We start from the raw sequence: 26,627 nt of genomic DNA, 5'->3' as shown, positions 1-26,627 counted from the left end.
TTTACATCTGACACAGGTAGGATCAAAATCAGAGAATATTCTTTCAAGTTTGGCCCCCGACCAGTGGATACGGTGAACCACCTTGAATTGAATGAGGCTGTGTCTAGTGCTAAAGGAGGACGAGTGCACCCTGTGCAGCACAGATTCCCAGGCGTCTTCCCCAAGTTCCTCCCCCAAATCCTTTTCCCATCGAGTCTTTAAAGGCACCAAAGAAGGGTTCTGGAAGTCATGAATGATTGCATATACATCTGAAATTGCGCCCCTAGGAAGCTTGTTCAGTTCCAAGATGCTCTCTATAGCTGTATTCGCAGGCCTATTGGGAAATCCAGGTGTGTTAGCCCTGACAAAGTTTCTAGTCTGGAGATAGCGGAAAAAGTGGGATTGGGTGAGATTGAACTTTTCCTGCAGCTGAGAAAAAGAGGCAAATATATCATCAAATAATAATTGGGCTAGCGAGGAGAGGCCTAGTGAGTGCCAAATGCCAAAAGCCCCATCATTCAAAGATGGAGGAAATAAAATGTTCTGATTGATTGGGCCTGATAGAGAAAAGCCTCGGAGGCTAATGGCTAAACGGAACTGATTCCAAATTTTAAGAGACTGGTTTACAATTGGGTTGACACACTTTTTGCCTAGGGACACTGGGAGAGATGAGCACAGCACAGAGGAAAGTGCTGCAGGTTTACACGATTCAGACTCCATCTGGACCCAGAGTGGTCTAGGGCCAGTAGGATCAGTCTGCAGCCAGTACAGAACGGCTCTGAAATTTGCAGCCCAGTAGTATGTCTGAAAATTTGGTAGAGCTAAACCCCCAAATGACCTAGGCTTCTGTAAATGTTTTCTACCAATCCTTGCCATCCCAAATAAAATGCATGAATGTTTGATCCAGTGAAATAAAAAAAGATCTTGGAATAAAATGTGTAAACATTGAAATAAATATAAAAATTTGGGCAACACATTCATTTTAATGACATTAATCCTTCCGATAAGAGAAAGGGGTAGCGAATTCCAAAAAGTAAAAGATTGTTTCAATCTGTCTGCTAGAGCAACAAAGTTTTCCTGAAACAAATTTGAATATTTCCTTGTCACTTTTACTCCCAAGTAAGTGAATTGATCCCGGACAATCCTAAACTAAGAACTTGTAAAAGAGCAATTTAAAGCAGCCTTGTTTACCGGACAAAGCTCACTCTTGCCTAGATTCAGCTTGTACCCTGAGATTGATCCAAACTTTTTAAGAACAGATAGGGCACGTGGCAATGAGGTATCGGAGTTGGAGATAAACAAAAGGAGGTCGTCAGCATATAGCGAGACTTTCTGCTCCCAGCCCGCCTTGATTATGCCTTGAATGGCATCATTAGAGCGTAGTGCAATGGCGAGAGGCTCGATTGCCAAAGCAAACAACAAGGGGGAGAGTGGGCAACCCTGTCTGGATCCGCGGTGCAAGGGAAAATAGTCAGAGGACAAGTTATTAGTCCGTACCGAAGCCATGGGGGAAAAATAAATAATCTTTATCCACGCAATGAATTTGGGGCCAAAGCCAAATCTATAAAGGGCAGCTGTTAGGTAGTCCCACTCAACGTGGTCAAACGCTTTTTCGGCATCAAGTGAGACCACCACCTCCGGGTCCTCCGACGCTGGGGAGTACAGTATATTCATAAGGCGCCTAATATTGAAAAATGAATGCCTATTTCTCACAAAGCCAGTCTGGTCAGAGTGTATTACTTGGTGCAGCAAGCCTTCCATACGGATGGCTAAAAGCTTAGCTAGGATTTTGTAATCACAGTTTAAAAGCGAGATTGGGTGATAGGATCCACATTCCAGGGGTCTTTGTTTTTCTTTAGTAGTAATGAAATTGAAGCCTGATAAAGACTAGGTGGTAGCTTTGAAGTATTGAGGCACTCTGCAAATAGTCGAGACAAGAATGGGCAAAGCAGACCAGAAAACGTCCTGTAAAATTTGGTTGGAAAACCGTCCGGACCCGGTGTTTTACCACTTTTCATTGCGGACACTGCTGTTGCAATCTCCTCAAGCGTAAATTCTTCTTCTAGACAGTCATGGGAGTCTGTATCAATTGAAGGCATATTCAAGCCATTAAAGAAGGAATCAATCAGCGAAGGATCTTGAGGGGATTCAGAGGTGTATATCTCAGGGTAAAATTGTTTAAATTGATCATTGATCTCTTTATGTATAACTGTGGTGGCACCAGACGGGGTCCTTATTTGTGGGATTGAACGTGAGGCCTCAGATTTACGGATCTGATGTGCAAGGAGTTTACTGGCCTTGTCGCCTTGTTCATAGACTTTGTATTGAGCTCGCAAGAGTAACTGTTCAGCTTGCCTGGTAGAAAGCTTATCAAATTCAGATTGGAGTAGTTGGCGCTCTTTATGCAGATCAGAGCAAGGATCCGTAGCATACTTCTCATCCAGTGTGGCTATGGACTCGCTCAGGTCCCGGAGTCGCTGGGAGCGAACTCTGTTTTGGTTGGCTGTATAAGAAATAATTTGGCCACGTAGGTATGCTTTGAGAGACTCCCATATGGTAGAGCAGGACAATGCAGGTGCTTCTAAACCTGCATTGCTTGCTGTTTGGGGTTTTAGGCTGGGTTTCTGTACAGCACTTTGAGATATCAGCTGATGTACGAAGGGCTATATAAATACATTTGATTTGATTTGATACCTGGTGTTGAATTTGTTTCTAGGAATAAGGTGATTTCAGAAGAAATTAAATTGACAAACTCCTTATCTGAGAGTAAAATGGGGTTGAGACGCCATTGATAACACATAGGAGGTTGCTGGGGAAACTCTAGTTCAAGCACTAATGGTGAATGGTCAGAGATAACAATACTCTCGTAAGTACACTGCCGAAGGTTAGGCAGAAGTTTTTTGTCCAAAAAGAAGTAATCAATCCGAGAGTATGTTTGATGAACATGAGAATAAAAGGAACACTGTCTATCTGTAGGATGTAGGAAACGCCAGGCCTCAAACATAGCATATTTCTGAAGAAAGGATTGAATAAGTAGGGCACATTTAGATGGGCCTGTATTTGTTTGTGAGGACTTGTCAAGAACTGGGGATATTTTACAGTTGAAATCCCCCCCTAAAATCAACAAATGAGAATCTAAATTGGGAATAGCAGACAGAAAGGAAGAAATTAAACTTGTGTCATCCCAATTGGGAGCATAAACACTAGCCAAAACAAGAGGTGTAGTTGATTTACTATGAAAGTTTGAGTGTAACACTTGACCAACCCAGTCCTTACGCATTCTAAAATGCTCACCAGTCCTCAAGTGAGTCTCTTGTAGAAATGCAATAGTTGCATTCAAACCTCTTACGCTTCACCGGGTTGTTAACCCCTTTGGTATTCCAAGAAATGTACTTGATCGTGTTATTTCGGCCCCTCTGGGCATTCCCGTTATTCAACCCTGTCATTAGAGCATAGAATGGAAAAGCAATGAGCGCCCAAAACCCCCAGAATAACTTGTCTCAGAGTAATAATATACGGTGGTAAATGTTTGGAAAAAGTACAGAAAAAACCCTAAAAAGACAGAATGACAACATTAGAACTGAACAATTGAATCTGCCCCCCCCACCCCCTCCCCCCATCCCAGACAATTCCTCCCCAAACGAGGTACAAGCCTAAATAGAACATGTTCTCTTCGCACAGTATGTCTGTGAGAGTGCGGTCTTAAACCTAAACCCACAGTCCCGCTCTTTAAAGTCGCGTTTTGTTAGTCGATCAAGCAGAAAAAATAAAAATTTGCATGTATTTTTTTGGATCCCTTGTGCAAACAGAATGACAAAAGCACCACTTGTAGATGTATATAATTGTATTCCCAGTCTTATAACAGGCATTGAGAGAGAAAATAAATAAAATGTATAAAGGCTCTCAGCCAAAAATCTAATTTGAAGTAAGGAAATCGTAGTAAGACAATCAAAAATAATAGTAATTATAATAGTAGTCTAGTTGAAGCTGAGACAGCTTACAACCAATACCAAAAAACTACGTGTGCGCAACGTTGAACGTTTGCTGGGCATAAATGATGCTCAAAACTTTTAAAATTAAAGTGAGGCCCCAAAAACCGTGTAGCCTCGGGAGACATTTACTGTTTACTGGGTCAATGCAAACGGATGCAGTAAACAAATAACCAAAAATATTTTGAGTGACTGAGACAATGTGTAAACAAACTAAATAGTTGAGCGAGATAAGGCACGCACACTAGATGATCAAAACATTAGATCACTTCAAATAAGCCTGAATAGTTTCACCAACTATACAAGACTAGCCTGTTATATCTAAACATGATTGTACCACAAGTGGGTTACTTACTATCCACAGTTCGCAAGCAACAGTTGCTGAACTGTGAGCATATTCAAGACTTCTTGATGTGACGTTGAATGTGAGCCATAGCCTCATCCGGAGATTCAAATGTGTAGTCTTTACCCTCATGAGATATCCATAAACGGGCCGGGAATCGCAGTCCATACTTCACACTTGGATGGTCCCGAAGTACTCGTTTGGCCTGTCATAAAGCTGCGCGCTGCCTGGAAACAGTGGGGGAGTATTCCTGGTAGATGGAAAAGCTCTGTCCTTGAAAGCTCAGAGTGGTATTGCGGGCTCGTCGTCAGATTTCCATCTTCTCATTAAAAAAGTGCATTAGAAGAATTATGCCACGGGGCCTCTCCCCATCCCGGGGCTTTGGGCGCAGTGACCGGTGGGCTCGATCAATCAGGGGCTTTTCATCTAAGGCAAGAACATCCTTCAGCAGCCCTGAAACGAAATCCGTGGCGCGATGCATTTCCGCTGCGAGAGAATCCCTCTAGACTCACACAGCTCTCCTTCACCTTTTTCAAATCCGCAGCTAGGCGTTTAACTTCAGCCTCCAGGGATGTAGTTAAATCGGAGACATTAGTAGCGGAGGTCTCCAGTGCTGCAATCCTTGTAGTGTGTGACGCAGTTGTTGTTTTGAGTAATGTGATTGCTGGCACAGTCTCGTTCCGCAGGATGGTTAAATCTGATTTTAAAGTATCAGAAACCTCCTGTATTCTGGCCTCAATTGTAGCAACCACCTGTGTTTTCATTTCAACTATCTCAGAGCGTAGTAGTTTGAAGGCCTCGAGAATGTTCATTTCAGTGCCGCCAGGCCAAGCCACGCCCCCGGGTAAAGTGTGCGTCCCCGGGCCCTCAGACTCAGGAGAGGGCGGTGATGAGAGCGGGTCTTGTAGGCCGGGTTTTCTCAAAGTCATGCTTTTGGCCTTATGTTTGGTCGACATGCTGACATTCGGAAGCAAAGTAGTCTTGGTTTTTACGGAAAGGGATCACCAAATTAATATTTGAAAATAAATATGGTTCTGCTGCAGAATTCACATAAACTTTAAGAATACCACGGGAGCAAACGGAAAACACGTCAGTCGCACATGGGGTCCCCTACCATCCCCCGAGGGCAACATTTTCTTGAAGAATGTTGCTTGCAACCATCGGTATGGGGAGGTAAATCAGTGGCAGATGATGGTTGCAATTGAGATCAGCTGGCGATAATCTAGTTTACATCAGAGGTTGCAACTGGCCCGGTGTGTCCAGTCTTCAAGTATTCTTTTCAGCCAACTTCTTCAAATACCATACTTCTCCGCATTCCTTCAACACTGCATAAAAACTGCAAGGGATGGGGTTTGTATGCAGTTATCACATTTCAAGAGAAGACCCAGATGCAGACACTGTCAAAGTAACAAAAGTTTATTACTAGAACAGGTGGCAGGCAAAACGACAGGTCAAGGACAGGCATATGTCAGTAATCCAGATCAGAGTCCATAAGGTACAGAATGTCAGGCAGTCTAGGGGTCATGGTAGGCAGAGGTCAATAATCTAGGGTGGTGTGACAAGATACAGAACGGCAGGCAGGCTCAGGGTCAGGGGAGGCAGAATGGTCAAAACCGGGAAAACTAAAATAAAAACAGAACTAGAAAATGACAGGAGCAAGGGGAAACCGCTGGTAGGCTTGGCAAACAAAACGAACTGGCAACAGACAAACAGAGAACACAGGTATAAATACACTGGGGATAATGGGAACGATCAAATCAAATCAAAGTTTATTTGTCACGTGAGCTGTATACAGTGAAATGCTTACTTACAGGCTCTAACCAATAGAGCGGGAAAAAAAGGATATATACAGTCAGGCTGGTTGAAGTAGTATGTACATGTAGATGTGGTTAATGTGACTATGCATATATGATGAACAGAGAGTAGCAGTAGCATAAAAAGAGGGGTTGGCGGGTGGTGGGACATAATGCAGATAGCCCGGGTAGCCAATGTGCGGGAGCACTGGTTGGTTGGGCCAATTGAGGTAGTATGTACATGAATGTATAGTTAAAGTGACTAATGCATATAAGATAAACAGAGAGTAGCAGCAGCGTAGAAGAGGGGCTGGGGGTAGGGGCACACAATGCAAATAGTCTGGGTAACCATTTGGTTACCTGTTCAGGAGTCTTATGGCTTGGGGGTAAAAACTGTTGAGAAGCCTTTTTGTCCTAGACTTGGCACTCCGGTACCGCTTGCCATGCGGAAGTAGAGAGAACAGTCTATGACTGGGGTGGCTGGGGTCTTTGACAATTTTTAGGGCCTTCCTCTGACACCACCTGGTGTAGAGGTCCTGGATGGCAGGCAGCTTTGCCCCAGTGATGTACTTGGCCATATGCACTACCCTCTGAAGTGCCTTGTGGTCAGAGGCCGAGCAATTGCCGTAGTGATGCAGGCAGTGATGCAACCAGTCAGGATGCTCTCAATGTTGCAGCTGGAGAACCTTTTGAAGATCTCAGGACCCATTACAAATATTTTTAGTTGCCTGAGGGGGAATAGGCTTTTTCGTGCCCTCTTCACAACTGTCTTGGTGTGTTTGTACCATTCTAGTTTGTTCTTGATGTGGATACCGAGGAATTTGAAGCTCTCAACTTGCTCCACTACAGCCCCGCCGATGAGATTGGGGATGTGCTCGGTGCTCCTTTTCCTTGCAGTCCACAATCATCTCCTTAGCATTGGTTACGTTGAGGGATAGGTTGTTATTCTGGCACCACCTGGCCAGGTCTCTGACCTCCTCCCTATAGACTGTCTCGTCATTGTCGGTGATCAGGCCTACAACTGTTGTGTCGTCTGCAAACTTAATGATGGTGTTGGAGTCATGCCTGGCCATGCAGTTGTGGGTGAACAGGAAGTACAGGAGGGGACTGAGCACAAAGATGGGCGTCACCTGGAGAGGGGTGGACACAAGCACAAAGACAGGTGAAACAGATCAGGGTGTGACATCGGTAACACTTTACTTTCGGGTTCGCTGGCATTGTTTTTGTTTCCCCTAATTTTTTAGAAGGACAATACACAAAATGATATGTTTCTATTACAGAGGACTGCTAAATTATCCTTCAGAGATATGCATTGATTTGACTGTAAATAGCTGCCAGGGATGTATCTGACAATGTGAGGGGATTGTGTTTTTGTGTTTACATTTAGAAAATAACCTGGATCCCCTTTCACTACCACACTCCTGCCAAAAGGTTTTCCACGCCAGCTTCTATGCAAATTATGCAGTTTAATTGTATTGCTCTGCCTGGTTCAGGGCGTGACTGCATTGTAATGTATTTCACTAGCCTACCTTCAACCACTACAGCTCATCTAATTTCTCAACGCACATCAAACATGTAAATTAGATTGAAATAGACCACATGATTGTAAGGAGGGAAAGGGCTTTGGCCACAAGTACAGGACACCAACAGAACAATATGGATCTGAAATATTACCCATGAGTGACAGTCTAGAAATGCACATTGGACAAGCTCTCATTACTCTGTTTAAACGCAGTGCAGTTAATTTATGGGACAGCTGCTATAATAGCATCACAAGAAACATAGATACCACGCAATAAATTGCTTCTTGTTGATTTGTAGACACCAGGGTTGGGATCAATTACGTTTAAATTCTAGTCAGAAAGTAAACCAAATTCCAATTCCCCATTTTCCTAATTGAAAAGCATTGAAAATAATTGGAATGTCAGTGTTCTTCCAGAATTGACTGGAATTTAAATGGTATTGACCCAAACCCTGCTAGACACGATTACAAATTGTCTGTGCATGGTACATGCCATAAACCTTGATTTTGTTTCTGGGCTAGACTAAAATGTGTCCCCAGTCCTAAAGACAGAGATTAGGAGAGCATTTCATCAGGCACAGAGAGAGGCCATAGAGAGGCTGTTTGTTTTTTCTTATTTCTTTTAAAAAACAAGAACTATTACGCAACTGCACTGCATCCTCACATATGGTGTCAGCCAACAGATTACAAAAGCAATTTTCTTTAGTGACCTTGGCAGGAGTTCACTATTCAAATCCATCGGATTAGAATAGAATACGGGACTTAATTGTTAGAAATAAAATTTGACTCTTAAAATATCAAGATTTCAGGGTAGCACTTTATAATAACTCCAGGTAAAGCATTTATAATGGATTAGAAAATAGTTTATTCATAATTTATGAATCATTCATTCATTCATGAGAAGATTAATATAGGCCCTTATGAACCATTTTCTAATCATAAATTAAGTTTTGTTGAGTGGCCCCATCTAAAGTGTGGGCTATTTATACTTTACATTTATTTATTTATTTTTCCGCACAAAAATGGAAATGCCATTGGTAGACATTCCAGTAGTACCTGATGCTTGTTTAAGTCTCAAAATAGCCTAAAACATATGAATGGAAATATATCTAACATTTTATTCACAAAAACTGTTGTGAAACAACTGTTGGTTGCAAGGACTTGAGGAAAAGTTGTAATGTGAATGTTTTGCTAATGTTGACAACTTGTATTAAAAACCTATATTAAAAACAAACAAAAAATGTTTTAAGTGAGAAATAGGCATTGTGGTCTGAAGCCAAAAAGGATAGGGGAAATTTACATGAACACCATAATGCCTATTCCACCCATGCTCAACCAAGGTTTTTCAACATACAGCTTTGACCTACTGCAGTAGCTATGTCGGTATTGCACATCAAACTATGTAAAGGGAGGTTGCTTAGGATTCAGCCTTCTGAAACAGCCTAATTCATACTCTTAGAGGAGGTGTTTCCACAATAATGTGATTTGTACCAGATAAAAGGTAAAGTATTGGATTTGTCACACCCCACAGTAAGACATTATGCCATTACCATACCTTTTCATGCTTTAAAAAAAATTAAATGATAGCAAGTTGTGCTTTTATACTTAAAAGACCATCAGACTCGCCCATGTTCCTCATTATCCCAAGTGTATTTATACCTATGTTCTCTGTTTGTCTGTTGCCAGTTTGTCTTGTGTTGTCAGGTCTTACCAGCGTGTTTTCCCGTCTCCCTGCTTTCTCAAGTTCTGTTTCCTAGTTTCCCTGGTTCTGACCATTCTGCCTGCCCTGACTCAGAGCCTGCCTGCCATTCTGTACCTGCATGACTCTGACCTGTTTACGAACCTCAGCCTGTCCTGACCCCGAGCCTGCCTGCTGCTCGGTACCTTATTGACTCTGCCCTGGATTACGGACCTATGCCTGCCTTGGACCTGTCTTTTGCCTGCCCCCTGATTGGGTCAATAAACATCTGTGACTCTAGCTGTCTGCATCTGGGTCTTATACTGAGTTCTGATAGTTTCAAACATGGTCCTTTTTTTCAGTTACCAATGGACAGTTCATTACCTCGGTCAAAATAGTATGTAGCTTAAAGTTATTTTTGTACATGTATTTCTTTTAGCAAAAAATATAATGATGAAGCAATTATACACATTTACAATAGGCCTATATCTAAAAATACATATAGCCTGAACCAAAATATAAACGCAAAATGAAACAATTTCTAAGATTTTACAGAGTAAAAGTCATTGGGCCCTAATCTATGAAATTCACATGAATGGATATGCAGATTGGTTGGTCACAGATATATTAAAAAGGTGGATCAGAAAACCAGTCAGTATCTGGTGTGACCACCATTTTCCTCATGCAGCGCAACACATCTCTGTCACATAGAGTTGATCAGGCTGTTGATTGTGGTCTGTGGAATGTTGTTCTACTCCTCGTCAATGGCTGGTTGAAGGTGATGGATACTGGCGGGAACTAGAACGCTGTCGTACACGTCAATCCAGAACATGCCAAACATGCGCAATGGGTCACATGTCTGGTGAGTATGGAAGAATTGGGACATTTTCAGCTTCCATGAATTGTGTGCAGATCCTTGCGACATGGGGCTGTGCATTAACATGCTGAAACATGAGGTGATGGCGGCGGAGAGATGGCACGACAATGGGCCTCATGATCTCGTCACTGTATCTCTGTGCATTCAAATTGCCATCAATAAAGACAATTGTGTTCGTTGTCCGTAGCTTATACCTGCAAATACCATAAACCCACTGCTACAATTGGACACTCTGTTCACAATGTTGATATCAGCAAACAGCAAACCGAACAGGACCTATGTATGGCTGTGGGCTACACTAGTTCATTTAGCAGACAAAATTTGCTTAGAATCCCATTGTCACGCCTTGGTCATTGTATCTTGTGTTTTTGTTTTATGTTTGGGTAGGCCAGGGTGTGACATGGGTTTATATGTTGTATTTCGTATTGGGGTTTGTATTAATTAGGAGTGTGTATTAGTAGGGGTGTGTCTAGTTACTCTTGGCTGCCTGAGGCGATTCCTAATTGGAGTCAGCTGATTCTCGTTGTCTCGGATTGGGAACCGTATTTAGGCAGCCTGAGTGCACGTTGTATTTCGTGGGCGATTGTACCTGTCTCTGTGTTAGTCACCAGATAGGCTGTATTTAGTTTCACTCGTTTGTTGTTTTCATATTTTCAGTTATTTTATGTACTGCATTAGCTTCATTAAAAGTCATGAGTAACCTACACGCTGCCTTTCGGTCTGACTCTCTTCAAACAGCAGACGAATATCATTACAGAATCGCCCACCACCATTCACAGACCGAGCAGCGTGTGAACTGGCAGGATCTAAAGGAGGACGTTTTGGAATCGAAAAGGAATACAGAGCGAGAACCGAAGGTAACGGGGAAAGCGCAAGTATGAGGAAGCAGCACGGCACGGTTGGAAACCGGAAAGTCACCCCAAAAAATTTATTGGGGGGGGCTTAGGGAGAGTATGGCTGAGTCAGGAGATAAACCTGAGCCAACTCTCCTTGTTCATCGTGAGGAGCCAAGGAGGAGACCTGAACCAGAGCCAGTGTTAGAGGTGAGCGAAGCAGAGACTGTGAAGGAGTTAATGGGGAAAGTGGAGTGGAGAGTAATGAGGGAGTTGCTAGCTTGGTGCTATAGATATAATATTCGTCCGACGGATCGTGTCGGGGATTTAATAGCACCTGAGTTAGCGCTCTATACTCAACCTGAGGTGCGTGTTAGTCAGCTGGTGAAGTTGGTGCCAGCCTCACGCACCAGGCCTCCTGTGCACATCCCTAGCCTTGCACGTCCTGTGCCTACACTGCTCTCAAGATCTCCAGTACGTCTTCACGGTCTAGCCCATCCTGTGCCACCTCCACACACCAGTCCTCCGGTAGCAGCTCCCCGCACCAGGCTTCCTGCGCGTGTCCTCGCGCCAGTACCACCAGTTCCAGCACCACGCACCAGGCCTCCAGTGCGCCTCGCCTGTTCAGCGCAGCCAGAGCTTTTCTCCTCTCCTGCGCTGCCGGAGTCTCCTGTCTGCCCAGCGCCGCCAGTACTCCCAGTCGGCCCAGCGCGTCCAGTGCGCCTCGCCTGTTCAGCGCAGCCAGAGCTTTTCTCCCCTCCTGCACTGTTGGAGTCTCCCGCCTGTTCAGCGCAGCCAGAGCCTTTCTCCTCTCCTGCGCTGCCGGAGTCTCCTGTCTGCCCAGCACCGCCAGTGCTCCCAGTCTGCCCAGCGTGTCCAGTGCGCCTCGCCTGTTCAGCGCAGCCAGAGCTTTTCTCCTCTCCTGCGCTGCCGGAGTCTCCTGTCTGTCCAGCGCCGCCAGTCGGCCCAGCGTCACCAGTCTGCCAGGATCCACCAGAAGTGCCAGTCTGCCAGGATCCGCCAGAAGTGCCAGTCTGCCAAGATCTTCTAGATCGGCCAGACAACCTTAATCATCCAGGTCCACCAGCCAGCCAGGATTTACCGGAGCCTACTACCTGCCTGAGCTTCCTCTCAGTACTGAGCTTCCTCTCAGTACTAGACTCCCTCTCTGTACTGGGCTCCCTCTCATTACCGGGCTTCCCCTCAGTACCGGGCTTCCCCTCAGTACCGGGCTTCCCCTCAGTACCGGGCTGCTTCGGTCCCGGGCTGCCCCTCTGTCCTGAGATGCCCCTCTATCCTGAGATGCCCCTCTATCCTGAGTTGCCCCTCTATCCTGAGTTGCCCCTCTATCCTGAGCTGCCCCTCTGTCCTGAGTTGCCCCTCTGTCCCGAGCTGCCCCTCTGTCCCGAGCTGCTCCTCTGTCCCGAGCTGTCCCTCTGTCCCGAGCTGCCCCTCTGTCCCGAGCTGCCCCTCTGTCCCGAGCTGCCCCTCTGTCCCAAGCTGCCCCTCGGTCCCGAGCTGCCCCTCGGTCCCGAGCTGCCCCTCAGTTATGTGGGGATCAGGGTGAGGACTATTAGGCCATGGTCGGCGGAGAAGGTGGATTATCCTAGGACGCGAAGGGGAGGAACTAGGACATTTATGGAGTGGGGTCCACGTCCCGAGCCAGAACCGCCACCATGGACAGACGCCCACCCGGACCCTCCCTATGCTCTTGAGGTGCATCCCGGAGTCCGCACCTTAGGGGGGGGGTTCTGTCACGCCTTGGTCATTGTATCTTGTGTTTTTGTTATATGTTTGGGTAGGCCAGGGTGTGACATGGGTTTATATGTTGTATTTCGTATTGGGGTTTGTATTAATTAGGAGTGTGTATTAGTAGGGGTGTGTCTAGTTACTCTTGGCTGCCTGAGGCGATTCCTAATTGGAGTCAGCTGATTCTCGTTGTCTTGGATTGGGAACCGTATTTAGGCAGCCTGAGTGCGCGTTGTATTTCGTGGGCGATTGTACCTGTCTCTGTGTTAGTCACCAGATAGGCTGTATTTAGTTTCACTCGTTTGTTGTTTTCATATTTTCAGTTATTTTATGTACTGCATTAGCTTCATTAAAAGTCATGAGTAACCTACACGCTGCCTTTCGGTTTGACTCTCTTCAAACAGCAGACGAATATCATTACACCCATGTCATTATTTTGTATTATTTTATAGTATGAAGAATACAATTGAACAAAGCTGAATAAAATATACATTATATTTACTCCAAGCAATTTGAGAGAGTGCGCACATGTGGCTATTCTGTGTTGAGCGGTTAACAAAGCAATAGGCACTCCTAAATGCTTAATTTAAAGTTATTAGGGTAACTTTAGTTGTTCTGTAAATGTTGGGCTATATGTTTAGAGTTTCAATACATTGTAAGACTGCATGATGCGAATCTAATGATGATTTGAAAAAAGTAGCATGAAAGGAATGAGCTCTGCTTTGTTTTTTTTGGCGCAGGCTACACACACTTCATCAGTCTCTCATTCACAATTTGAAAAGCACTTGATAATTCCTCGAATTTCCCGGCGGCATCCTCTTTGTGTGACCTTAATGTCCCCTAAAACAACATGCATTTTGTGGCCAATGGGCGCTGAATATAATATAATAGTTAGAATTCCCATCTCCCTGAGTGCTGCGTGCTCCGAAGCACCTCTCACTCACATGGTTGAAGACAGTGAAGACAGACACACCGGGGACACAACTGAGGTTCATATATTGAAGATAATGGAAGAACTGTCCACCTTTACTATTCATCAGATAAGCAGGCCTAACGAATAGCAAAAGCACTAGCCTATGTCAATCTACTATCCCCCATAGTAGCAAAGCTGACCTATTCTATTCTGTGCGAGAAATAAATATTCCAAACATAGTCTGGGAGAGTTGTGGGATGTGATAGATCCCATTAGCACAAAAAAAATGTTTATGCAATGAGGCTGACGCAACAGATCAAAACGTTTAGCTTAAAATGTTGATAAACTATTGGGCTATTTCTTCACATTATAAGCCCTTCTTGTCACACCCTGACCATAGTTTGCTTTGTATGTTTCTATGTTTTGTTTGGTCAGGGTGTGATCTGAGTGGGTATGTTGTGTGTCTAGTTTGTCTATTTCTATGTTTGGCCTGATATGGTTTTCAATCAGAGGCAGGTGGTAGTCATTGTCTCTGATTGGGAACCACATTTAGGTAGCCTGTTTTGTGTTGGGTTTTGTGGGTGGTTGTTTCCTGTCTTTGTGTTTGTTGCACCAGATAGGGCTGTTTTGGTTTTTCCACGTTTATTATTATGTTCATGTTTCGTTTTCTTATTAAAAAACATGAACTTCAACCATGTTGCATTTTGGTCCGCCTCTCCTTCCCAGGAAGAATCCCGTTACACATCTTTAGTAGGCTATAAGCACAAATGTTTCTTTAGTGGGAAACACCATTATCAAGAGTGACCGCAAACGCAATTATGCATGTAATGCTTTTATTATAAAGGTGCATTTTTATGGTGAAAATTATCTTCCCAAAACTTGAAACTGAAACGCTGCTTGTATCCTAGTTAGGCTCTAAAACCCTTGTAAAGCGGATTAATGTGCTTATTTCTAAGAAGTTATTTGGCCACAAGTTGTGATACAAACCTTTTCAAAACATATTGGCCTGTAGGCTAGGCTACATGAGGTGTGTAACTATGATTAGATGGGATGGCGTATCGCTGCAGAATGCTGTGGTAGCCATGCTGGTTAAGTGTGCCTTGAATTCTAAATAAATCACAGACAGTGTCACCAGCAAAGCACCCCCACACCATATCACCTCCTCCTCCATGCTTCATGGTGGGAAATACACATGCGGAGATAATCCGTTCACCTACTCTGTGTCTCAGAAAGATATTGCTGTTGGAACTAAAAATCTCAAAATTGGGGGCAAAATATCTAGCAGAATGCTATGAATAGCTAGCGTAGTCCGGGGATGGAATGGAAGGTAAGACGTCAGATGTGATCGTGTACTGCTAAAATTGTTCTTCTAAAATATGTTTTTTGAGTTAGTTGGTTCAGCATTGTTATTCGTTGGTATTGCTAGATAGCTAGCTAACAAGCTAACTGTAGCTAGGTATATGCAAACAACAGTTAGTTAAACTAGCTAGCTAGTCTCTCACTAACATTAGCTAGCTAGCCAAGCTGAACTAAAGTCTGTCATAAATCATGTAGTTGAGTTAGCTTACTGTAACTAGCTAGCTAGCTGTTTTAGATGCAGACCAGATGGGCCACTTCACTTTTCTAGCTTAGCTAGCTAGCTACATAGCAAACAACACGTAGCAAAAAGGGCTAATGTTAACCCACCGAATTATGTTTCCTAAGCTTGTTACGTTGAAGCAATCATTGTGTGTGTGAGAGAGAGAGACAGAGAGAGAGAGAGAGAGAGAGAGAGAGAGAGAGAGAGAGAGAGAGGAGTAGCTAGTATGAGAGGGAGAGAGCACCTGATTTGTATGCTGTGATCCAATGTGAGGACGACACCCCAAGAACAGCTGCGTTCAAGAAGGATGGAAACCAAGAGTTCAACATGAGGGCCATTTTCTACAGATCCCCAGGCACACACATCTGTACTGATGTTAAAAAGACACACACACTACACACACAGTTTACTGGGTTGACACAGAAAGGTTATATTATCATGTAGTAACCAAAAAAAGTGTTAAAAATACAAATATATTTTAGATTCAACGGCAGTCATGCACCCAAGCTAACTGGCTAACATTGGCAAGGTTACTAGCTACTTCCATACACAAATGAGAGAACACCCCACTCTGACCATTTTATTCATCCTAGCAGAGCTGGTTAGGCTGTTTTCATGTTATCCAGAGCATTGATGACTGTAACGCTTTTTTGACAATGTTTACTGACACCGGCCATAATCAATGGGTGTTGAGTGTTCGTAAATTCAGCAATTACAAATTGGCAATTACAAATTGGACAATTTTCCACCGGTCTAAATTCAATTGCTCGTGTTTCTTGGCCTTAGCAAGTCTCTTCTTATTATTGGTTTCCTTTAGTAGTGGTTTCTTTGCAGCATTTCAAGAGCTTTGAAAGTTTCTTCAAGTGCAGTCGCAAAAACCGCCAAGCGCTATGATGAAACTGACTCTCATAAGGACCGCCACTGGAAAGGAAGACCCAGAGTTACCTTGCCTGCAGAGGTTCATTGGAGTTAACCGCCTCAGAAATTGCAGCCCAAATAAATGCTTTACAGAGTTCAAGTAACAGACACATCTCAACATCAACTGTTCAGAGGAGACTGTGTGAATCAGGCCTTCATGGTTGAATTGCTGCATAGAAACCACTACTAAAGGACACCAATAATAAGAAGAGACTTGCTTTGGCCAAGAAACACAAGCAATGGACATTAGACTGGTGGAAATCTGTCCTTTGGTCTGATGAGTTCAAATTTTGGATTTTTGGTTCCAACCACAGTGTCTTTGTGAGACGCAGAGTAGGTGAACGGATGATCTCTGCATGTGTATTTCCCACCGTGAAGCATGGAGGAGGTGGGATAGTTTGGGGGGGGGGGCTTTGCTGGCGACACTGTCTGTGATTTAACCAGCATGGCTATCACAGCATTCTGCAGTGATACGCCATCCCATCTGGTTTGCGCTTAGTGGGACCATCATTTGTCTAACAGGACAATGACCCAACACACCTCCAGGCTGTGTAAGGGCTATTTTACCAAGAAGGAGAGTGATGGAGTGCTGCATCAGATGACCTTGCCTCCACAATCGCCCGATCTCAACCAAATTGAGATGGTTTGGGATGAGTCGTGAAGAAAAAGCACTATGCTCAGCATATGTGGGAACTCCTTCAAGACTGTTGGAAAAGCCTTCCAGGTAAAGCTGATTTAGAGAATACCAGGAGTGTGCAAAGATGTCATCAAGGCAAAGGGTGGCTACTTTGAAAAATCTCAAATAAAATAAAAAACTAAAAAACATTTTTTAACACTTATTTGGTTACTACATGATTCCGTTTCCGTATATGTTAATCCATAGTTTTGATGTCTTCACTATTATTCTATAATATAGAAAATAAAGTAAAAATAAATAAAAACCCTTGAATGAGTAGGTGTTCTAAAACTTTTGACCGGTAGTGTGTATATATGTGTATATATTATGTCTGTGTTTTTTAAATACCCTCATCTTTCTCGCACTCTCTCTGTAGGACAGTGTGGTCGACAGTCATGAGGAGGACACTGTAGACATGTCAGTTGTGCACCAGGTAGTCAATAGAAGCTGTCCCTACAACGACATGTACAGACAGGGACTGGATAGACTGGAGAACATGCTGCTGAGGCTGCAGACAGGGCTGAGTGACAACCAGACCACACAGGACACCCACTCACATTCCAGGTGAGCATAATACATTAGGCCAGGGTAACAGGACACACGCACACACACACACACACACACACACACACACACACACACACACACACACACACACACACACACACACACACACACACACACACACACACACACACACACACACACACACACACACACACACACACACACACACACACACACACACACACACACACACACACAGGACATGCAGGTTAACATTGACTGGCACACTGTTAGAAAGAAAGGTGATAACTAGAACCATATAGGGTTCTTTGGTTTGTCACCATAGGGGAATGCTTTTTGGTGCTAGGTAGAACCCTTTGCAAAGGGTTCTACCTAGAACCCTCTATGTGGGATTCTTCAAAGAAGCCCCTGTATATAGTTCTACCTAGAATCCTCTATGAAGGGTTCTACCCCAGAACCATTTTATCTTTGGAGGATTCTTCCTTGAACCATCTATGAACTGTTCCACCAGCCTTGTTAGACTTTCAAATTAAATTATGTATCACAAAATTGCATATATCACAAGGCCTTTCTTTGAGGGTCTGGTAATTCACTAACACAAGGGTGTTTGGAAACTCCTGGTATATGGGCCACATCAAGCCTGCAAGTCACCTTATGCTGGCTTGCAAAGTGATGTGTAATTCCTATTGAAATCCAGATAGAGTTAGGATATCCTTCTTGTGAAATTTTTGTATCACGTTAGTCGTCCAAGGTTTCGCCATTGCTATGCATTTATACTACTGTTGGCCAGTAGGGGACAGTGAGACGTGTTCGCTTCGCACTGGGACTATATGCGATCCTCCATCTGTGACTTCTCATAATTGAGAGAACCTTTGAAAGACAAGCCTTGTTCTCCTGTTTCATCATTTATCCTGTGTTACAGGTCGGTAGTGCAAAAATACACCAAATACCACAATATAGTTTTGTAACTTGCCTGTTGAAGTGAAGGTAATGGTTTTGAACAACATAGTAACTGTATAACTTCGTACTAGACATAAAATGCATGTGGAGTGTAAAATGAAATGGTGGTGCAATCCTTTGATCTAGAAAAAAACCAGTTGTTAACTCCTGAACATTATAATTTTTTTAAAGACAATCCTGACAATATCCTCAGGGGTTTAGAGAATTTAGTGTTGTAACTGTGAAGTTTAAGAACTTTGGAATTGTTGTACTGTAAATGTTAGAAAAGCTGCTAGCTTAGAGCTAGCTTCGGTTAGCTATTATCTAGCTTCGAAAAGCTTCTGGCTAACTCCGGTCAGTTGGTTGCTGGCTCTGGTTAGCGCTATGCTAGCTTGTTCAGTAATTTCCCAATAATTTGCCTTAATATCATTTGCAATAGTCTTGTCTTTCTATTAGCCCTTCTTACACTGGGTGAATGTATTTTGGGCAAGGGTATAAAGTAACTTCTAATGAGTTATACCAGTCTATAAAGGCTTTCATGTTTTAGAGTCTCCTATGGGGATATAGTGGGCAACAGTCAACTACATAATTATAACCTAAACTGGCGAATTAAGAGTAAATGTGTTTGGGGTATAAATATAAAGATTAAACGTGTTTATGTAAAAATATTTTCGGGATTTATGAGACAAATTATTAAATACACTGAAAAGACAGAAAAATGCGATTTGCGCTTGAGAGAATGTTGAATAAAATAATTGAGAGGAACTTTGTAAGAGAAGCCCCATTCTTCTGCTTCATCATTTATCCTGTGTTATAGGAACTATAATCTGCAGCACCAGTCCCAAAACTGTGACCTGTTACCAATTTTTGGGTGCTTGTCCGGGATCGGCGCCACCTGTTGGTCGGGAGCTTATGCAGTGATAGATAACATCTGGGTCCAAGACGGAGCTGCGGCTGAAATCCTTGTCATGGATGATATGAGCAGACTGATTGTTGATTCTGGACTGTGTTGACCGTTCATGAGGAAAAGGAAGAAGTTACAATGATCGCCTGGTACGGCAACTGCTCCGCCCTCAACCGTAAGGCTCTCCAGAGGGTAGTGAGGTCTGCACAACGCATCAACGGGGGCAAACTACCTGCCCTCCAGGACACCTACACCACCCGATGTTACAGGAAGGCCATAAAGATCATCGAGGACATCAACCACCCGAGCCACTGCCTGTTCACCCCGCTATCATCCAGAAGGCGAGGTCAGTACAGGTGCATCAAAGCTGGGACCGAGAGACTGAAAAACAGCTTCTATCTCAAACAGCCATCACTAACATTGAGTGGCTGCTGCCAACACACTGACACTGACTCAACTCCAGCCACTTTAATAATGGGAATTGATGGGATATGATGTAAATATATCACTAGCCACTTTAAACAATGCTACCTTATATAATGTTACTTACCCTACATTATTCATCTCATATGCATACGTATATACTGTACTCTATATCATCGACTGCATCCTTATGTAATACATGTATCACTAGCCACTTTAACTATGCCACTTTGTTTACATACTCATCTCATATGTATATACTGTACTCGATACCATCTACTGTATCTTGCCTATGCTGCTCTGTACCATCACTCATTCATATATCCTTATGTACATATTATTTATCCCCTTACACTGTGTATAAGACAGTAGTTTTGGAATTGTTAGTTAGATTACTTGTTGGTTATTACTGCATTGTCGGAACTAGAAGCACAAGCATTTCGCTACACTCGCATTAACATCTGCTAACCATGTGTATGTGACAAATACAATTTGATTTGATTTGATTTGATTTGAAATGTTTTGGTTCTAGTCAAGATTCTAGCAGCAACATTTAGCATTAACTGAAGTTTATTCAGTGCCTTATCCGGGTAGCGGGAGAGTAGAACATTGCAGTGTTCTAATCTTGAAGTGACAAAAGCATGGATTAGCTCCTCTTGCATAATTTTTGGACAAAAAGTATCAGATTGTTAAAAGAAATTGAAGATGGAAAAAACCTGCCCTTTAGATGTGTTTGTCAAAAGAGAGGTCAGAGTCAAGAATAACGCAGAGGTCCTTCACAGTTTTATTTGAGATGACTGTACAACCATCAAGATTAATTGTCAGATCAAACAGCACATTTCTTTGTCTCTTGGGACATAAAACCAGCATCTCTGTTTTGGCCGAGTTTAAAATGAAAATAAATGCTGCCATCCACTTGCTTATGTCTGAAACACAGGCATCTAGGGTGGCAATTTTGGGGCTTCACCATGTTTCATTGAAATGTATAACTGTGTGTTGTCTGCATAGCAGTGAAAGTTGACATTGGGTGTTTCTCAAAATGCATAATACCATGCTTTGAGCACGCTAATTGGAGCCCTGGAGGGTCAGTGTATGAGTCGAAATCAAAGTATGCAAAACAGAGCATGGAGGGCACGTCTTGAATGCTTTTTCCGTTTGTACATATTTTGAAGCGTGCATTGATGCAAGCTTCAATGGACAGTATGCAAAGAAATATGACGCAACCACTTAAGAATTACACAAAATTTATTGAAATCAATGGCGGCCATTAAGTGATGGAAAATACACTCCGACTTCGAAAATAAATGCTGCCTATTTACATCTCATATGTTGCCTAAATACAATATTTTATTTTGATGCGTTAAGAAATACATGCTGTGTTAATTCTTTACATGTTTCTCTTCCTTCGTACCATAGATCCCAAGCCAATAATAAGTCAATAGGACTAACTGGCTAGCTACTACTTTTAGCTAGCCAGATAGCCACATATAATTGTTAGCTAGCTACCCAAGAAGAATTCTACCTTGCATAACATTAGTTTTATGTAATGTTTTGCCTGTTAGGCTATCTGGTTAGGTACATTATTACGATTCACATACACAGTTGAAGTCGGAAGTTTACATACACCTTAGCCAAATACATTTAAACTCCATTTTTCACAATTCCTGACTTTTAATCCTAGTAAAAATTCCCTGCCTTTGGTTAGTTAGGATCACCACTTTATTTTAAGAATGTGAAATGTCAGAATAATTGTAGAGTTAATGATTTATTTCAGCTTTTATTTGTTTCATCACATTCCCAGTGGGTCAGAAGTTTTACATACACTCAATTAGTATTTGGTAGCATTGCTTTTAATTTGTTTAACTTGGTTAAACGTTTCGGGTAGCCTTCCACAAGCTTCCCACAATAAGTTAGGTGAATTTTGGCCCACTCCTCCTGACAGAGCTGGTGTAATTGAGTCAGGTTTGTAGGATCCTTGCTCACACACGCTTTTTCAGATCTGCCCACAAATTGTCTATAGGCTTGAGGTCAGGGCTTTGTGATGGCCACTCCAATACCTTGACTTTGTTGTCCTTCAGCCATTTTGCCACACCTTTGTAAGTATGCTTGGGGTCATTGTCCATTTGGAAGACCCATCTGCGACCAAGCTGTAACTTCCTGACTGATGTCTTGAGATGTTGCTTCAATATATCCACGTAATTTTCCGGCCTCATGATGCCATCTATTTGTGAAGTGCAACAGTCCCTCCTGCAGCAAAGCACCCCACAACATGATGCTGCCACCCCCATGCTTCACTGTTGGGATGGTATTCTCCGGCTTGCCAGCCTCCCACTTTTTTTTTCAAACACAATGATGGTCATTATTGCCAAACAGTTATATTTTTGTTTCATCAGACTAGAGGACATTTCTCCAAAAAGTACAATCTTTGTCCCCATGTGCAGTTGCAAACCGTAGTCTAGCTTTTTTATATCGGTTTTGGAGCAGTGGCTTCTTCCTTTCTGAGTGGCCCTTCAGGTTATGTCCATATAGGACTCGTTTGACTGTGGATATCGATACTTTTGTACCTGTTTCCTCCAGCATCTTCACAAGGTCCTTTTCTGTTGTTCTGGGATTGATTTGCACTTTTCACACCAAAGTATGTTCATCTCTAGGAGACAGAACGTGTCTCCTTCCTGAGCAGTATGACGGCTGCGTGGTCCCATGGTGTTTATACTTGCGTACTATTGTTTGTACAGATGAGCGTGGTACCTTCTGGCGTTTAGAAATAGGTCCTAAGGATGAACCAGACTTGTGCAGGTCCACAATAGTTTTTTTGAGGTCTTGGCTGATTTATTTTCGATTTTCCCATGATGTCAAGTAAAGAGGCACTAAGTTTGAAGGTAGGCCTTGAAATACATCCACAGGTACACCTCCAATTGACTCAAATGATGTCAATTATCCTATCAGAAGCTTCTAAAGCCATGACATAATTTTCTGGAATTTTCCAAGCTGTTTAAAGGCACAGTCAACTTAGTGTATGTAAACTTCTGACCCACTGGAATTGTGATACCATGAATGATAAGTTAAATAATCTGTCTGTAAACAGTTGTTGGAAAAATTACTTGTGTCATGCACAAAGTAGATGTCTTAACCGACTTGCCAAAACTATAGATTGTTAACAAGACATTTGTGGAGTGGTTGAAAAACGAGTTTTAATGACACCAACCTAACTTACATTTACATTTACATTTAAGTCATTTAGCAGACGCTCTTATCCAGAGCGACTTACAAATTGGTGCATTCACCTTATGACATCCAGTGGGACAGTCACTTAACAATAGTGCATCTAAAACTTAGGGGGGTGGGGTGAGAGGGATTACTTAACCTATCCTAGGTATTCCTTAAAGAGGTGGGGTTTCAGGTGTCTCCGGAAGGTGGTGATTAACTTCCGACTTCATCTGTAGCTAACTGATAGTTACGAAGTAAAATGTTTTCTTTGTGTATCTCCTTCCTTGGTCTCTATTGTTGCCATTGTCCTGGCTGGAAGAAGGTTCAGTTCATGGGGAGATGCAGTGTGAGGTAATACAATAGGGGGAGTGAGAGTGCTTCTCAGGTGTAATGTTTTATGCATTCTCCACACTCCAAATCAAATCAATTTACATGTATTGATGTAGCCGTTCTTACATCAGCTGATATCTCAAAGTGCTGTACAGAAACCCAGTCTAAAACCCCAAACAGCAAGCAATGCAGGTGTAGAAGCACGGTGGCTAGGAAAAACTCCCTAGAAACGCCAAAACCTAGGAAGAAACCTAGAGAGGAACCAGGCTATGAGGGGTGGCCAGTTCTCTTCTGGCTTAGCCGGGTGGAGATTATAACAGAACATGGCCAAGATGTTCAAATGTTCATAAATGACCAGAATGGTCAAATAATAATAATCACAGTAGTTGTTGAGGGTGCAGCAAGTCAGCACCTCAGGAGTAAATGTCAGTTGTCTTTTCATAGCCGATCATTAAGAGTATCTCTACCGCTCCTGCTGTCTCTAGATAGTTGAAAACAGCAGGCCTGGGACAGGTTACACGTCCGGTGAACAGGTCAGGGTTCCATATCCGCAGGCAGAACAGTTGAAACTGGAGCAGCAGCATGGCCAGGTGGACTGGGGACAGCAAGGAGTCATCATGCCAGGTAGTCCTGAGGCATGGTCCTAGGGCTCAGGTCCTCCGAGAGAGAGAAAGAAAGTGAGAAAGAGAGAATTAGAGAGAGAATACTTAAATTCACACAGAACACCGGATAAGACAGGAGAAATACTCCAGACATAACAGACTGACCCTAGCCCCGCCGACACATAAACTATTGCAGCATAAATACTGGAGGTTGAGACAGGAGAGGTCAGGAGACACTGTGGCCCCGTCCGACGATACCCCTGGACAGGGCCAACCAGGCAGGATTATAACCCCACCCACTCTGCTAAAGCACAGCCTCCACACCACTAGAGGGATATCTTCAACCACCAACTTACTACCCTGAGACAAGGCCGAGTATAGCCCATGAAGATCTCCGCCAAAGCACAACCCAAAGGGGGAGACCAACCCAGACAGGAAGATCACGTCGGTGACTCAACCCACTCAAGTGACGCACCCCTCCTAGGGACGGCATGGATGAGGACCAGTAAGCCAGTGACTCAGGGTTAGGGGCAGAGAATCCCAGTGGAGAGAGGGGAACCGGCCAGGCAGAGACAGCAAGGGCGGTTTGTTGCTCCAGAGCCTTTCCGTTCACCTTCACACTCCTGGGCCAGACTACACTCAATCATATGACCCACTAAAGACTTAAAGGTTGAGACCGAGTCTGCTTCTCTCACATGGGTAGGCAGAGCATTCCATAAAAATTGAGCTCTATAGGAGAAAGCCCTGCCTCCAGCTGTTTGCTTAGAAATTCTAGGAACAATTAGGAGGCCTGCATCTTGTGACTATAGCGTACGTGACAGGAATAATGACAGTCTTTATTCCAGTGAGATTTCTAAGGCGAACACCGCCATGTTTAGTTTTGCCCGACCTAGATCGAGGCATAGACACAGTCCCAATGGGGAAAACTGAGCTGACTACACTGACTGTGCTAGGGGCAGACTCCACTAAGCTGGCCTGCTGACTGCTGCCTGGCCTGTACCATAACTCATTGTGGAGCTAGAGGAGTTAGATCCCTGTCTATGTTGATAGTCTATGCTGAGGAGTCCGTCACTCCTCAGCAGGCCAGTCTTGGTCCTGTTTGTGGGGGAGTCCCAGAAAGAGGGCTAGTTGTCTACAAAATATATCTTTTGGGAGGGGCAGGAAACCGTTTTCAACCAGTGATTGAGTTGTGCGAGTCTGCTGTAGAGCTCAGACTTTCCCAGATAGAGTTACTCGATGCCAACACATCTTTCTAGCTAAGTTACATGCGGAAGTTATGTTGCTCTTGGTAACCTCTGACTGTTTCATCCTAACATTGTTGGTACCAGTGGAGGCTGGTGACTTGAAAAGTAGAGGAGGATGGGAGACCCACAGTATAGGTGCGGAAAATCATTGATGTGTAATAATGGGATTGTTTGTGTATGTGATTGACTCCACATACAATAATGAGAGAGGAAACATTCAATGTGCCAGTGGATGAACGGGCACATGAGACGTGGCTTCAGTTCATGTCAGGAGAGAGTTGACAATGGTAGTGGAGTGGAGTGGTCAACGCTTCTTAAATCAGGCAATTTTTACCCCTTGGGGCCCAGAGTTGTTCTTTATCTGTTAAGGAGACTCTGGACCCTATAAGGTATGACAGTGATTAATCAGTTGTAAAAAGGTTTTATAAGGGCTATGATGGGACCTGTTTTTCCTAATCAGGTCACACGGTTTTAAAAAACAGAAAAATAACTCCTGGCCCTGGAGGTAGGGGGGATGAAAACCCTGTCAAACTGCAGCAACCTTATACTTGTTCATATTAATTGTATTTAGACTAGATTAAGAGGGAGATTTCCTCTATCCAGACACTGAGACACAAATGATATACAATAGAACTCACAGGGCTGAGCTTGCTTCATACATGTTCGCATCATGCAGGCCTATGCAACTGTAGGCAGTGCGCAAAATTCAAAGATATTTTTTAGAAATATGTAACTTTCACACATTAACAGGTCCAATACAGCAAATGAAAGATAAACATCTTGTTAATCTACCCATCGTGTCCGATTTAAAAAATGCTTTATAGCTAAAGCACAACATATGATTATGTTAGGTCAGAGTCAAGTCACAAAAACACACACAGCCATTTTCCAGCCAAAGATAGGAGTCACAAAAAGCAGAAATATAGATAAAATGAATCACTAACCTTTGATGATCTTCATCAGATGACACTCATAGGACATCTTGTTACGCAATACATGTATGTTTTGTTCGATAATGTGCATATTTATATCCAAAAATCTCAGTTTACATTGGCGCGTTACGTGCAGTAATGTTTTGATTCCAAAACATACAGTGATTTTGCAGAAATACTCATAATAAACATTGATCAAATATGCAAGTTTTATTCACAGAATTAGAGATAGACTTATCCTCTATTCAACCGCTGTGTCAGATTTCAAAAAAACTTTACGGAAAAAGCATAATCTGAGAACGGCGCTCAGAACACAACACAGCCAGAGGAATATCCGCCATCTTGGCATCAACAGAAGCTAGAAAATCACTATAAATATCCACTTACCTTTGATGATCTTCATCAGAAGGCACTCCCAGGAAACCCAGTTCAACAATAAATGACTGATTTGTTCCATAAAGTTCCATAAAGCCCATCATTTAGCCACTTGTTGTTAGCGTGTTCAGCCCTGTAATCCATCTTCATGAGGCGCGAGCACTTCCTCCAGACAAAAACTCGAAAAGTTCCATTACAGTTCGTAGAAACAAGTCAAATGATCTATGCAATCAATCTTTAGGATGTTTTTAACATAAATCATCAATAAGGTTACAACCGGAGAATTTCATTGTC

This window comes from Oncorhynchus gorbuscha, linkage group LG09, assembly GCF_021184085.1.
Source record: "Oncorhynchus gorbuscha isolate QuinsamMale2020 ecotype Even-year linkage group LG09, OgorEven_v1.0, whole genome shotgun sequence".
NCBI classification, from domain to species: domain Eukaryota; kingdom Metazoa; phylum Chordata; class Actinopteri; order Salmoniformes; family Salmonidae; genus Oncorhynchus; species Oncorhynchus gorbuscha.
Note: the sequence above shows the minus strand (reverse complement) of the source record.